Here is a 14525-nt window from a genome sequence, read left to right as displayed (position 1 = left end):
TTGTCTAACAACGCACCACAATTTAATCCACAAAATTTTCCCACGGCTGCCATGGAAAAACTCCTGAGCACAGGGAGCCTCGAGGTCGACCCACACCACCTGGAAACCCAGACACGCTTTGAGATCTGGCAGCATGTGGTCGAGGCAATCATCGAGGCACATGAGGGTGACATCCTGGACTCCGATCAGAAGAGGTTGGTCCTACTCCGGTCAAAGCTGGGTCCCTATGCCTTCCAGGTAACCAAAGACTGCTCCACGTACAAGAGCACAATGGACACTCTCGAGAACTTGTACAAGCCCCCCCCACCCCCCATGAATGTAGTCTGTGCAAGGTACCTCCTCAACACCCAAGCCCAGCAACCCAGGGAGACGGCTGAGTCTTACCTGGGACACTTGTGAGAGTTGGCCCAAGCGTGTTTGGCTGAACCCAGGGTAGGTGTAGAGGAAGTAGAGAGGCTGATCCGGGACGCCTTCGTCCGAGGGCTACACTCGAGGGCCATCTGGCAGAAGCTGCTGGAAGACAACATCTATTCCCTAACCAGGACTGCGGAAGTTGTCCAAACCCTAGAAGCAGCAGCCCTGCATGTCGAAGTTTTCAATTCCAGGTTCCCCCAGGCTCCCTCATGGCCCTCTCACACTGCAGCTGCAGCCCCAAGCCGAGCTGGGGAAGAGAATGTTGCTGCGGCAGGAGCCCGGCACCCCTGGAAGTACTGTGGGTCCTGGTGTGGGTCAGATCGACGATCGTGCCAAAACTGCCCATTGTTCCTGATGCGGCAAGAAAGGCCACTTTGCAAAAGTGAGCCTCTCTAAACCTGCTGGCCATTCAGCGGCCCTCTATGGCCTCTCTACCTCCATCGCGGGACCCCCCCCCCCAACGTGAGCGTGCCGGGCGGCACCGTTGTCCTCGCGATGACTTCTGACTTCGACCGCGCAACATCCAGCCCCGCCAGTAACCGTCGCAGCATGTGCCCCGAGCATCTGTACCAGCTCTCACCCTTGCCACTAGCTGAGAACTACAGCGACATCACTTCCAGCTCACGGAGTGACGTCACTTCTGGCTGACGTAATGATGTCACTGCTGCCTGCCATGATGATGTCACTTCCCCCAGCGCAGTGGACACAGCTGGAGAAGGAAGCAAGCCATACGGCGGCTCCCCACATACCGCCGCCATCTTGGGCCAGGCAGTGACCGACATGGAGGGCCCCCGACGACGTTGAGAACAACGTGGTCAACATGCGCGATGACCAGGCCGCCCTACCGAAGCTCCCCATGCCTCTGGAGGCCATCAGCTACCGCGTGCTGCACCTCATAACCGATGTTGACTTGGTCAACACGGGCGATGACCAGGCTGCCCTATCGACGCTCCCCATCCCTCCGGATAGCGACGACTCCGACTCTGAGATGGTCCTGGCCACCACCACACTGACCAGGGACATTCCCCACGATCTCAGGAGTTCGATGATGGACGTGCAAGTCAACGGGCTGGTAATGAAGCACCGAGAGCTTCATTCACCCGAGCGTGGCCCACTCCAAGGTTAAAGGTCCACCCCACCACCTGCTCAATTGCCCTCGCCACCAAGGATAAGACTGTTGGTACCCTCAGGTGCTGCTCGGTCGATAAAACTGTGGGAGGGGAGACTTACACAGGATTTAGGCTCCTGGTCATGCCCAAACTCTGCGCACCACTCCTCCTGGGCCTGGATTTCCAGTGCCACCTGCAGAGTGTCACCCTCCCCTTCGGAGGGCCCCAACCTCCACTCACATTGCACAGCAAACCAACCTACCAGCCCTGGCCAACCTGCGGCCTCTCCACACTGCGCATGACCCCACCGGCGCTCTTTCCACATCTTGCACTAGGCTGCAAGCCGATCGCCGCCAGAAGTAGGTGCTATTGTGCTGCAGACAGGGACTTCATCAAGGCGGAGGAAGGCATTATAGAGCCCAGTAATAGCCCTTAGAGAACCCAAGTCCTGGTGGTCAAAGGGTGAAGTAAGCTGAGGATGGTCGTGGATTATAGCCAGACCATTAATTGGTACACCCAGCTTGATGCCTACCCACTGCCGGGGATTGCCGACATGGTCAATGAGATAACCTGCCACTGGGTTTTCTCCACGATTGACCTGAAGTCAGCGTATCACCAAATCCCTATTCACCTGAAGGACAAGCCCTACACCGCCTTTGAGGCGGACGGGCGCCTGTATCAGTTCCGCCGGGTTCCTTCTGGGTTCACGAATGGGGTGTCTATCTTCCAGCGGGAGATGGATCGCATGGTAGACTGGCACAAGCTGAAGGTGACGTTCCCAAATCTGGATAACATCACTATCTGCGGCCGTGACCAGCAGGACCACGATGCTAACCTGGAAAAATTCCTCCAGATTACCGCGGAGCTGAACAACAAGAAGTGTGTGTTCAGCACCACCCGCCTCGCCATCTTGGGGTAGATCTTGGCCCATGGAGTCGTCAGCCCAGATCTGGAAAGGATGCGCCCATTAATGGAGTTACCCCTCCCCCTCCCACGCTAAAGGCCCTCCGCAGGTGCCTGGGCCTGTTCTTTTATTACTCGTAGTGGGTCTCTCACTTCTCGGACAAGGTCCGCCCACTGGCCCAAGCCACAACTTTTCCCCTCCCAACTGAGGCGCAAGCAGCCTTCACCCGCATCAGGCAAGACATCTCAGATGCCACGATGCAGGCTGTGGATGAGGACTCCCCCTTCCAGGTGGAGAGCGATGCCTCCGAGGTGGCCCTCGCTGCTACCCTCAACCAAGGGGGGCACCCCGTCGCCTTCTTCTCCAGGACTCTCCATGGCTCTGAGCTAAGGTACTCCGCCATTGAAAAGGAGGCCCAGGCGATTGTAGAAGTGGTCCGCCACTGGCGCCACTACCTGGCCGGCAGGAGATTCACGCTCCTCATGGACCAGCGGGCTGTGGCATTCATGTTTAACACTACCCACAAGAGCAAGATAAAGAATTACAAGATCCTGTGCTGGAGAGTTGAACTGGCAACCTACAGCTACGACATCCAGTACCGCCCCGGGAACTTTAACGACTCCTCTGATGCCCTCTCTTGCACTTGGGCCTGGCTCTGAGGAGGTCTTTGTGGATTAAAGCTTGTTGTTCAGTCTTTACCTTGTGTGTGTCTCTGTTTAACAGCGCACCACACAGTCCCAATTTATGGCACTGTAACAGTGTGGTGCTAACCATGCTGCTCATGTGACCTTTATATTGTAATTAATCTTAGCATTTGGGTACAGCTTCATGAATAACAGGGTTGTGGTATATCCATGCAAAATATTTAAGCCACATCTGGACTGCTGTCTGCAACTCTTGATTGTCACACAATAGGAAGGATCTGATTGTCCTGGAGAGAGTACAGACAGCTTCACTTAGATGTTGCCTGAGGTGGAACATTTCGGCTCTGAGGAGTGGTTCAATTGAGCTTAACAGAGTTGTGAGGGGCACAGATAGGGTTTTTTTAAATTTTTTTTAAAATTTTTTTTATTTTTCACACCATAAACCACATTGACCATGATACATACTTTTTCCTTTCCAAATATATACAGTGCCATTTTCTCCCCCCCCCTCCTCCCATCCCACCCTCCCTACCTCCCCCCCGTCCATTTAAAGTACAAATTGATGATGGGAACCTTTTCCTTTTGCAGGGGTGTCTATCTAATATATATTAGTACATGTATGTCTGTCTATTCTCCATGCAAATCAATATGAAGCATTCTAGAAATATCCATGGCCGTTCTGTAGGGGTAACATTTGATGCCGAATGTCATGACCATATTGAATTTAACTGTTAAGGTTGTATGAAGTTCAAAAATAAAATTTGAACTTGTGTACCTGGACACCTCAATTAGTTACAGTGCTGTGCATCAGTGTATATTTCAGAATAAAAATAAGTGGCCAAACCCAGTTTAATATGAGGCCAAAAAAGTGAAGCAACATTGGCAGAAGCTCTTCAAAAGCCTGTAGAATTAGGCAAAGAGAAAACAGAGGAACATCAGTCTCATCTCACTGTTGATGCTTCCAGACATGCAAGGAGCAGGCAGCAGGAAACAGAACAGCAACACCAGGCCTGCCTCAGGCCTACAGACAGGCAAGGGGTAGGCAGCGTGAAACAGAACAGCCACACCAGGCCCACCTCAGTGCTCAGGCTTCCAGACAAACAAGAAGCAGGCAGCAGGTAACTGAGAAACAACACCAAGCCTGCCTCAGTGCTGACGCCATCAGGCATTCCATGAGCAGACAACAAGTCTACTGACTCAAGCAAGACTCCAAGCAATGCAAACAAAAGCCACCAGCCAAAGGGCAGCACCATTTTCTGTAACAAAGAATATAAATGTGTTAGTAAAAATATATTTATGCTGAATTACCATGAAGCTTTTTGGGTATTTTGTTTCAACCATGTAGTCAACAACTGAGTGTTTTGTTTCCCGGCAATGTTGGGTATCCAGCGAGTCATGAATAAAGATGATAAATGAATTTATTGTTATATGTATTGTACAATGAACACATGACCTGAAATTCTTACTGTAAACAAACAGGTGCTCCATGGAAAGTGTACTTTTGCAAAGGAACTTTGTAAAGGAAATAAAAACAATAACAGTATACATTAAATTAAGAGATAATAAATAAAAAAGGTAGATAATATTCAAAATTACCATAGTGCAAGAAGTGGCGTTATAGATGTGCAGATAATCCCTGATTAGTGTAACAAGGGAAGGTTCAAGAGCCTGATAGCTTTTGGAAAGAAACTGAACCTGGAGGTGCTTGTCTTTTGGTTTCTATACTTTTTCCAAAAGGTGGCAATGAGAAGAGGTTTGACCAGGGTGAAGGGGATCCTTTATGACGTTGGCTGCTCTCATGATGAGGCAGCACTTGCACAGATATCTGCAATGTATGGGAGGTTGGGTCTGTGAGGGACCTGCTATGTTTACTGCCTTCTGCATTGCTGGGGACTCAAAGTACTAAACCAGGCCTTGATACAACCAGTTGACATAATTTCTACAATCCACCTACAGAAGTTTGATAGATATGACATTTCACATCTGCTCAGATGTCTTAGAAAGTATTAAATATTGGTGTGCCCTCTTCACAGTTGCAGGTGAGGCATTCTGATATATGGACTCCCAAGAATTCTACACCTCCATCTCAATGTGGAAAGGTGTGTGGTCTCTCAGCCTCCCCTTCCTAAAATAAACAATAAAATCATTGGTGAATTGAGAGTAAGATTGTTGTTCTGGCACCACCCAACCAGATTCTCAAACTCCATCCTTTTTTCTGACTCTTCCAATAATTATTGTTCCAATAATTTGTTTAACAACAGTGGTGTCTGTGAATATGTAGGTTGTACTGGAGCTGAACTTGGCTACGCAGTCATGACTGTACAGGAAATAGAGCGGAGGACCTAAAAAGCAGCTTTGGGGTCCCCCTTCGTTGATGGTCAGCTGGAAGGAGGTGATGTTTCCAATCTGCCCTTGAGGAAGTTGAGGATCCAGTTGCAGAGGGATGAGCAGACTCCCAGATTCTTTACTTTGGCCAGTCACTTTGCTGGTATGATGGTGTGGAACACTGAGCTATAGTCAGTGAACAACAGAATGACATTGGTGCTTGAATGATTCAGGTTCTTTTGTGCAGAGTGTAGAGCCTGCAAGATGGTGTTTGGTGTGGGCTTAATTGGTGGGCAAATAGAAGTGGGTCCAGATCTTTCCAGGCCACCAACCTCTTAAGCACTTTACTATGGTAGATGTATGTGCCACTGGCTGATAGTTATTGAGGCAGGTTACCTTGCTCTTGAGCACCATAATGATTTCCTTTGAAGCAGGTGGTGACCTCTGACCATTGCAGCGAGAGGTTGAGAATGTTCGCAAAAACTCAAGCTAATTGGTTTGCACTGGTTTTAAGGACATGGCCAAGGACAACTTATCTAGGTTTCACCCTCCTGAAGGTTCTGTTCACATCCACCTCAGAAATTGGGAGCACAGAGTAGCCACCGACTGTGCCCTTCATGAGCTTTCTTCATTGTTTTTAATTTTGAAGAGAACTCATGAGGATGAAGTCATCCTGAAGTGGGCATAGGTTTAAGATAGGGAATGGAAAATTTGGAGGTGATTTGAGGAAGAATTTGTTGAATTTGGAATGCATTTCCTGATAGTGTGGGGCTAGTCGGTCATCTCAACACTTGAGAATTACTGGTATTCAGCTGGACGTCTGAAACTCATTTCATTAAAGGGCTGTGGGAAGAGTGCTGGAAAATGTGTAAAATAGATACAGGTTCCCGAAGGCTGGGATGGACATGGTGGACGGAAGAGCACAGAAGCAGGCATCATGACCCTGATCAAACAGTAGTACATAATTTATCTTAAAGTTGATCATTTTCAGTTCTGCTTGTTGAGTGAAACACTATTTGTTAATAAAGCAGAGCACCTGGAACGGAGATGCATAAAGTTGTCTGCATCCAGAGTATGATATGGTTACTTCATGATCAAAGTATCGTGTTGGACAACCAATGCAAGTGTTCAAGCATTTTTTTGTTACAATTAGTTATATTCTAATAATTAAAAAAAAAAACTTTTTGTTTTTCTACCTTAGTGTTCATATGGTTCTCAGTTTTTTTTCTTGTGATTCGGTTCAACACAACAGGCGCTAAAGAAAAACAAACCATTGTTCACAGATCTTGTTTTGCCATTTGCATCATTTAATTTATAGATTTCAGATTGTGCACTTGAATTAAGAATGAGTTGAGTTTCCATTCATTACTGAATCTGTCAAAACAGAACAAGAAAGGCAAAATTTAGAGAAAGATACTGAAAATGAGTGAATTGAACAGTGAAGTTTACAGAGAAATTGATATTCTGTTAATTATGCAGCAATAGAAGGAGGACTTTGTGCTCATTGCAGAGTTCAGAATAAAATTTTCCCCTATACTTGGAGTACTGGACAAATAAATTACACTGTTGACTTTTATTTTAGAGTGATTGATTGATAGATACATAAATTGGGTTCTTTGTGCACCTGAAGTTAGCACATAAGGTCCCGCATAAACGACTGGCTTCCAAAATCAAGGCTCATGGGATTGGGGGCAAAGTATTGATGTGGATTGAGAACTGGCTGGCGGGTAGAAGACAGAGAGTTGGGATAAATGGCTCGTTTTCTGAGTGGCAGGCGGTGACCAGTGGGGTGCCACAGGGATCTGTCCTGGGACCCCAGCTGTTCACAATTTACATTAATGATCTGGATGAGGGGATTGGATGGAATATCTCGAAATTTGCAGATGACACTAAGCTAGGAGGGGTTGTGTGCACGGAAGAGGGGGTCAAGAAGCTCCAGTGTGATTTGGATAAATTGAGGGACTGGGCAGATACATGGCAAATGCACTACAATGTGGATCAATGTGAGGTTATCCACTTTGGTAATACAAACCGGAGGGCAGATTACTATTTGAATGGCAATAGATTAAGAGATGGGGAAGTGCAGAGAGACCTAGGGGTACTTGTACACCAGTCTCTGAAGGCAAGGATGCAGGTACAGCAGGCGGTTAAAAAGGCAAATGGTATGTTGGCCTTCATATCAAGAGGGTTTGAGTATAGGAACAAGGATACCTTACTGCAGCTGTACAGGGCCTTGGTGAGACCCCACCTGGAGTATTGTGTGCAGTTTTGGTCACCTGATCTAAGGAAGGATGTTCTTGCAATGGAGGGAGTGCAGAGGCGATTCACCAGGCTGATACCTGGAATGGCAGGAATGACTTATGAGGAAAGATTGCGCAAATTGGGATTGCACTCGCTGGAGTTTAGAAGATTGAGAGGGGATCTCATAGAGACCTATAAAATTCTGGCAGGACTGGACAGAATGGATGCAGATGGGATGTTTCCAATGATGGGAAAATCCAGAACCTGGGGCCATGGTTTGAGGATAATAGGCAAACCATTTAGGACCGAGATGAGGAGGAATTTCTTTACCCAGAGGGTGGTGAATCTGTGGAATTCATTGCCACAGAGGGCAGTAGAGGCAGGTTCATTAATCTATTTAAGAGGGAATTAGATCTATTTCTTCAGTATAAGGGTATTAAAGGTTACGGAGAGAAGGCGGGGACGGGGTACTGAACTTTAAGATCAGCCATGATCTCGTTTAATGGCGGAGCAGGCTCGAAGGGTCGAATGACCTACTCCTGCTCCTATCTTCTATGTTTCTATATTTCTATGTTTTTAACAACTATACCAAAAAGAATCGATCACAAATTTTGGATACCGATGTAAAGTTCACGTATGTTTTTGTTTCAGGGGAAATACCAGGAATATGTTTATCGTATCAAATTTTAATATGTACACTTTTTGTTATCACAGCTCAGCAATCAAATGTTTTACATTGAGTATATTTTCCAACATTCTGTTGGTATCTTCATGGTACGAAATACCTGGAGATGGAACTATGGTACATTAAATACGTTTGTCTTCAATTTTTCTTGCTAAGATGCAGGGTTGAATCAGTAGTCTTTAAAGCACACCATTAAATTATTATTCTTTACGATGTTCTCAATTAAAGCATAGCATTTGTCACATATCTTATTTGCTTGTTAAGATTTAGATACTCTCAGTTTTACTGTTGCCTTAATTAAGGAGGTTATTATGCCTGAAGTTGTCAGCAAAACCATACAAAATTAATGAAGGGGCCCCAAGTTCTCCCTGCTCACAACCCCACCCCCTTGAAAAAAAAATTCTGACCACTGTTGCTGATGTATGTTTGATTAAGCAAACAGCTGTACTTGCTAATGGGAAAAGGTATTTGGGTAAACAAGTCGAGGAAGCTGAATGCCTTGAATGAACTATGCTTTTGTTTTCACACGAAGCTGAAACAGTAAAGGCATTAGTTTGACATAGAGAAACATTACAGAAAAGGGATTTCTGCTGTTGTACTTGTGTTACCCAAAATATTTGTTCTAATTAAAGCAAGAACTTCATTGCAAGTTTAACAATATGACAATCTTGTACCACTGTGGGAAATATTTACAAAATTGCTTTTGATGCAAAGGTCATGAAGTTTACTCTTGCTTTGAATACAAAAATAGTTAAAGAGGAAGGAAAACCAGAGTACATTTTAATTTAATTTTTTTTCTAACTACCAACCATAAAGCTTCCCATGCACAGTTGGTGTCTGAACTTTTGCAGATTAACTATGGGAAACAATGACAGCCACAACTTCAGCCTGAGAGCTGATTTGGAATGCTGACACTTTAGCAATCAGCCAATTTTTATTTGTGTGTGAAGATTGTTTTCAAGCAGTAGCATGGTTTTCTGAGATTATGCGATTTCAGAGTGGATCTTAACTTGTCTTGACTACCTCAACAGGAAATTTACGCATGCTTATGGGTATTATTTGCTTTCCTTTGTATCAAGAAGTGAGTTTGCAGGAAGGGTGGTCTGAATGTTGTATCTTCAAATTCTTATGTGATTGACATTTGTAATGAGGTTTGTCATGATTTTTAGATGTAATTTATCGGTTTTAATTGGAGAAGCTTGTCGTCTTCTCAAGTTTGAATTAAAATAAATTCTCCAGAGCTTACATTCTCACAGCTTCAGCCACCCAGGTTTGATCTGACCTCAGGTGCTGTCGGTATGAAGTTTGCACATTCGGTTTCCCCCAGATGCTTCATTTTCCTTCCAGATCATAAAAACCTGCTGGTTGTTGGTTTAATTGACTGCTGTAAATTGCCTGAAATGTAGATAGTTGAATTAGGGGGAGGGGAATTGCAGTGTGCCTCAATGGATACGTGTTGGAGGATAGGTTACCAGAAATGGGTAGGGAATGAAATGGTTCGGAGAGCTGGTAGGTACTCAGAGCTGAATAACTGCCTTGTTTTCATTCTGAACTGTGATCAAAGGTTTTGATAAATTCAAAATTTGTGAAATTCTTGCTTCCTATCTTAATATGATCAATTTTCACTGTTTTAAGGTTATGCAGAAATAAATTGGCAAACTTGTACATGAAGTTATTTGGCTTATTGCCAATATCAAACCATTAATTGATAACTCTTTGGAGAGGATATTGCAGTTTTAAGTAGTCTGGCAGTCTCTTCAATCTGAGGCGCCTGCAAGCTCACACCAAGACACAAGAGAAACTTGTCCGTGAACTACTCTTTGCAGACGATGCCGCTTTAGTTGCCCATTCAGAGCCAGCTCTTCAGCGCTTGACGTCCTGCTTTGCGGAAACTGCCAAAATGTTTGGTCTGGAAGTCAGCCTGAAGAAAACTGAGGTCCTCCATCAGCCAGCTCCCCACCATGACTACCAGCCCTCCCACATCTCCATTGGGCACACAAAACTCAAAACGGTCAACCAGTTTACCTATCTCGGCTGCACCATTTCATCAGATGCAAGGATCGACAACGAGATAGACAACAGACTCGCCAAGGCAAATAGCGCCTTTGGAAGACTACACAAAAGAGTCTGGAAAAACAACCAACTGAAAAACCTCACAAAGATAAGCGTATACAGGCCGTTGTCATACCCACACTCCTGTTTGGCTCCGAATCATGGGTCCTCTACTGGCATCACCTACGGCTCCTAGAACGCTTCCACCAGCGTTGTCTCAGCTCCATCCTCAACATCCATTGGAGCGCTTTCATCCCTAACGTCGAAGTACTCGAGATGGCAGGGGTCGACAGCATCGAGTCCACGCTGCTGAAGATCCAGCTGCGCTGGGTGGGTCACATCTCCAGAATGGAGGACCATCGCCTTCCCAAGATCGTGTTATATGGCGAGCTCTCCACTGGCCACCGTGACAGAGGTGCACCAAAGAAAAGGTACAAGGACTGCCTAAAGAAATCTCTTGGTGCCTGCCACATTGACCACCGCCAGTGGGCTGATATCGCCTCAAACCATGCATCTTGGCGCCTCACAGTTTGGCGGGCAGCAACCTCCTTTGAAGAAGACCGCAGAGCCCACCTCACTGACAAAAGGCAAAGGAGGAAAAACCCAACACCCAACCCCAACCAACCAATTTTCCCCTGCAACCGCTGCAATCGTGTCTGCCTGTCCCGCATCGGACTTGTCAGCCACAAACGAGCCTGCAGCTGACGTGGACTTTTTACCCCCTCCATAAATCTTCGTCCGCGAAGCCAAGCCAAAGAAGAAGAAGTACTGAGAAAAGATTTTACTGGAATGGAAAGGAAGATAAAGTCTTGCTTTTCGAGGAAGAGAAATTCCAAGGGTGGTTTGGTAGAGGTTCAAAATCACATTCGTTTTTTAAAAATTAACGTGAATTGCTTATTGTGTGTCAGTTGCTCGAGAGCAGAGGTTTATGTTAATTGGAAAACAGTTGGAGAAATGTTCATCCAATGTGATGTTATGATTTGAAGAACATCCTCTGAAAAGGTGTTAGAAGCAGGCTTGATAGTTACTTCTGAAAAGCAATTTGATAAATAATTTGAAAAATGATTATTTCAGAAACAGGGGAGTAGAAAATCATGAAGTTTTCCAAATATTATGGATTGGAACTGTTGGATCAAATGAAGGCCTTTTCATTTGGTTGACTGAAACCTAGTCTGCATGGTTGTTTTAACCATATCCTTCCTAGAACTTGTTTCGTCAAGATGGAAAATCTCTCACTATCCACTCTAGGTTTCCATGTTAAATTAATTTGTTCCAAGTTAATGAGTCTGCATCATAAAATTGCCCTTCACTGGCATATTTTCCCAAAAGTACCATCAGGAAAGATGATGTAGGCAATGGGTAATGACACTTAGTAAATGATAAGTGTTGTTTTTAAGTTGTTGGTTGAGTCAGAAGTGTTTTTTTAAAACAGCAATGTTGGAAAAATTTAACATAAATTAACATAATTACTCGCCTTGTGGTCGTTTACACTGCACGCCTTAAGTTCCTTTGTGCGTTAGTCCCAGTGTTTTCACGTGGAGCAACGTGGCTTGATTCATCAGCTGGACGTTAAATTCATGAGGTGAGTTTTGCGGTGTGATTTAGACTGCAGGCTATCCCAAAAAAGTTGTAGGGGTCCTGCAGGATAAATTGTGGTGCAGGAATTGACTAAAGATTCCTGCACTTTCCTTTTTAGACTGCCCATGTAATGGCACAATCAACAAAATCTGCTGTTACATGTCTGCAGTCTAAAAATCATAAGAGTTGAAGGGAACCTATTTCTGAAGGTGTTTTAGTTTGCTCAGAATTTGATTTCTAATTTTCTGAGTTCTCTTTTGGAGTACTTTTGAAAATGGTTACCCAAATCATTTGGTGATGTGCACAAAGATTTTTCTAAATTTAAAATGTATATGTTGCTATATGTATTGGGTTATTGTGCCACAAAATTTAAGAAGCTTGAAAGGGTCTCTTTGCACTAAAACAGAATGTCTCTGTTTAAGTAACCATTGATAGTGTTGCGATACACTTTCATATTGTTAAGTATCTGATGGAATATGCACACGCAAGGAATCTGGGAGGATGTGACACATGCCAAATAGTTGTTTGAACCTTTCAGCTTGGTCATGAAATAGTTAATTGTTGTTTGAAATACAGCTCCAGATTCTCTAAGCAATTTGGATCTATTCCCAATTGTCGTTGGTATTACATTTTGATAAAAATGGTTTCTTTGGCTTGGCTTCGCGGACGAAGATTTATGGAGGGGGTAAAAAGTCCACGTCAGCTGCAGGCTCGTTTGTGGCTGACAAGTCCGATGCGGGACAGGCAGACACGATTGCAGCGGTTGCAGGGGAAAATTGGTTGGTTGGGGTTGGGTGTTGGGTTTTTCCTCCTTTGCCTTTTGTCACTTCGTATAGGAGGAGTTGGTTGTTGTAGCTTGCAGCAGTTCAAAGTTAAATTTTGTAATATCTTTGGATGCCTTCAAGGCATTCTCCAAGACATGTCCAATATTGCACTCTATAAATTTCTGCATCATTTTTGCTTTGTAACTATTTTTGTTTTTTTTTAAACTTCTCAGAAATTAATATAACTTATTTGATTTCTGTATCATTGAATGCATCATTGCTTCTGGCAACCTGCCTTTCAAATAGGATTGATTTGTTCTGGAATGCAAGGGTACAATGCTCCAGCAAGGGCACTGGATAATTAATGAAATGTACCCAAGTTGTTTTCAACTTGACTATCAAAAGTACCTTTAACTTTATTGTGTTTTTTTTAAATGCAAAATTGATTCTCATAATTATACATCATAAAGCTGGATGAAAATTGGATTTAGTATCCTCAGCTGAAAAATCCAAAGACCAGTGTTTTTCAGAACATTCCATTTGCATTAGTTGCAGCTTCATGGCAAGCCATTTACAGACAATGATGTCAACAATCTCTTTCAAAGCCTGGGGCTTCTTGACTGGTAATGTGTACAATCTAAAAGCATTTCATTTTGGCAGACAAACTGATCAGAACCAAGGCAGTATTTCCTGACCTCTTTAGACATGTGGGCAATAAAGGCTTTTGTCCTCTTCCTTTTAAGTTAAAATTAAAATCTATAATTTATTTGATTAGCTACTGTTTTCTTGTAACCCTTTTTAAATTTTGTTTGATGTTAGCTCTTTTTAAAGTTCTTTTATTGTCACTTAATAATACATTTAAAATGTAACATACATGATATACTTTAACTCCTGTCTGCCGTAAGAAAACAGAGTCTCCGTGAGCCCGCTGCTTCTAACAGTAGGCACTTTCAGGTGGCCAATTGCCCCACATGTTTAGGCAATATGCGGCTGTTTTGAGGCCACCTGAATGTGCAGGAGGCGCTCTTGAGGCGAGCTACGTAACCCTCCTCTGAGAGGGATAATCAGCTCAGCTCAGTGGCTCCCCCAGCCACTTGAATGCAGCTGGCTGAAAGCGGATGTTAAAGGGTCAGGCTGCTGATCACAGCTGACACGAGGCAGGGGCCGGATCCTGTGCAGCTGTGTCCTTCAGGTGGCCAGTGTTGCGCTTTAAACGCTGCCACCTGAACGGCAATTTAAAGGGCTGCTTCTGCTTCTTCAGCGCATTCTTAGTGTAGAATGCACCTGAAAAAGCCTAGTAGGAGAGAGATAAGTAAAAGAGAGTCCCTCCAGAGGCATTTGAGTGTCCATGGATTCGCCTCCACCACTTCCGCAACCTCTGCTGCTGCACAGACTCCTATTTGCTTCATCGGCAACCCAAGTTCAAGATCCAATCTCCGATAAGATCAGGAAGCCTCCAATGCCAAAGGTCCTTTGGGAGTCCTTCTTCCCCTCAGCCCTCTTGAATCCTGGCTCCAAAACTTGGTTTCTTTGAGCCAGTCTCCAGCAGCCCCTAGCCCGTGCAGGTTCTGCGACCATAAGTCACCCTGTGTAGGTCCTTCAGCCTTTGAGCCCCTCACTGGTCTGCTGCCATGGTCACCATGCTGTAGAGTTGTATCCTTCTCAACTAGGGTGTTAACCCTGTTTCTGGTGCCCTACACTGGTCTGCAGCTCTCCTGGAGTCTACAAACCCTCGTGGCCGCTGCAGAGCGCAGGTGCCGCCATCTTGGGCACACATTCAGATAAACAAGATAGAAGTCATTGTGTCTG

At 44.8% G+C, this 14525-nt stretch overlaps 1 protein-coding gene and 1 long non-coding RNA gene across 5 annotated transcripts in view; one reads left to right on the top strand and one right to left on the bottom strand.

Moving 5' to 3' along the window:
• Positions 1–14525, top strand: part of kiaa0586 (KIAA0586 ortholog) — a 427045-nt gene that overhangs the window by 88960 nt on the left and 323560 nt on the right. The window lies entirely within an intron of this gene.
• LOC138753652 (uncharacterized) overlaps positions 6689–14525 on the bottom strand; it is a 64483-nt gene continuing 56646 nt past the window's right edge. The window contains exon 3 of the long non-coding RNA XR_011351331.1: positions 6689–6770. This is a non-coding gene — a long non-coding RNA (uncharacterized lncRNA). The remainder of the gene's footprint in view (positions 6771–14525) is intronic.

Source organism: Narcine bancroftii, chromosome 2 (assembly GCF_036971445.1).
Source record: "Narcine bancroftii isolate sNarBan1 chromosome 2, sNarBan1.hap1, whole genome shotgun sequence".
NCBI lineage: Eukaryota > Metazoa > Chordata > Chondrichthyes > Torpediniformes > Narcinidae > Narcine > Narcine bancroftii.
The sequence above is the reverse complement of the archived record's forward strand: the minus strand, read 5'-3'. Positions and strand labels throughout refer to the sequence as shown.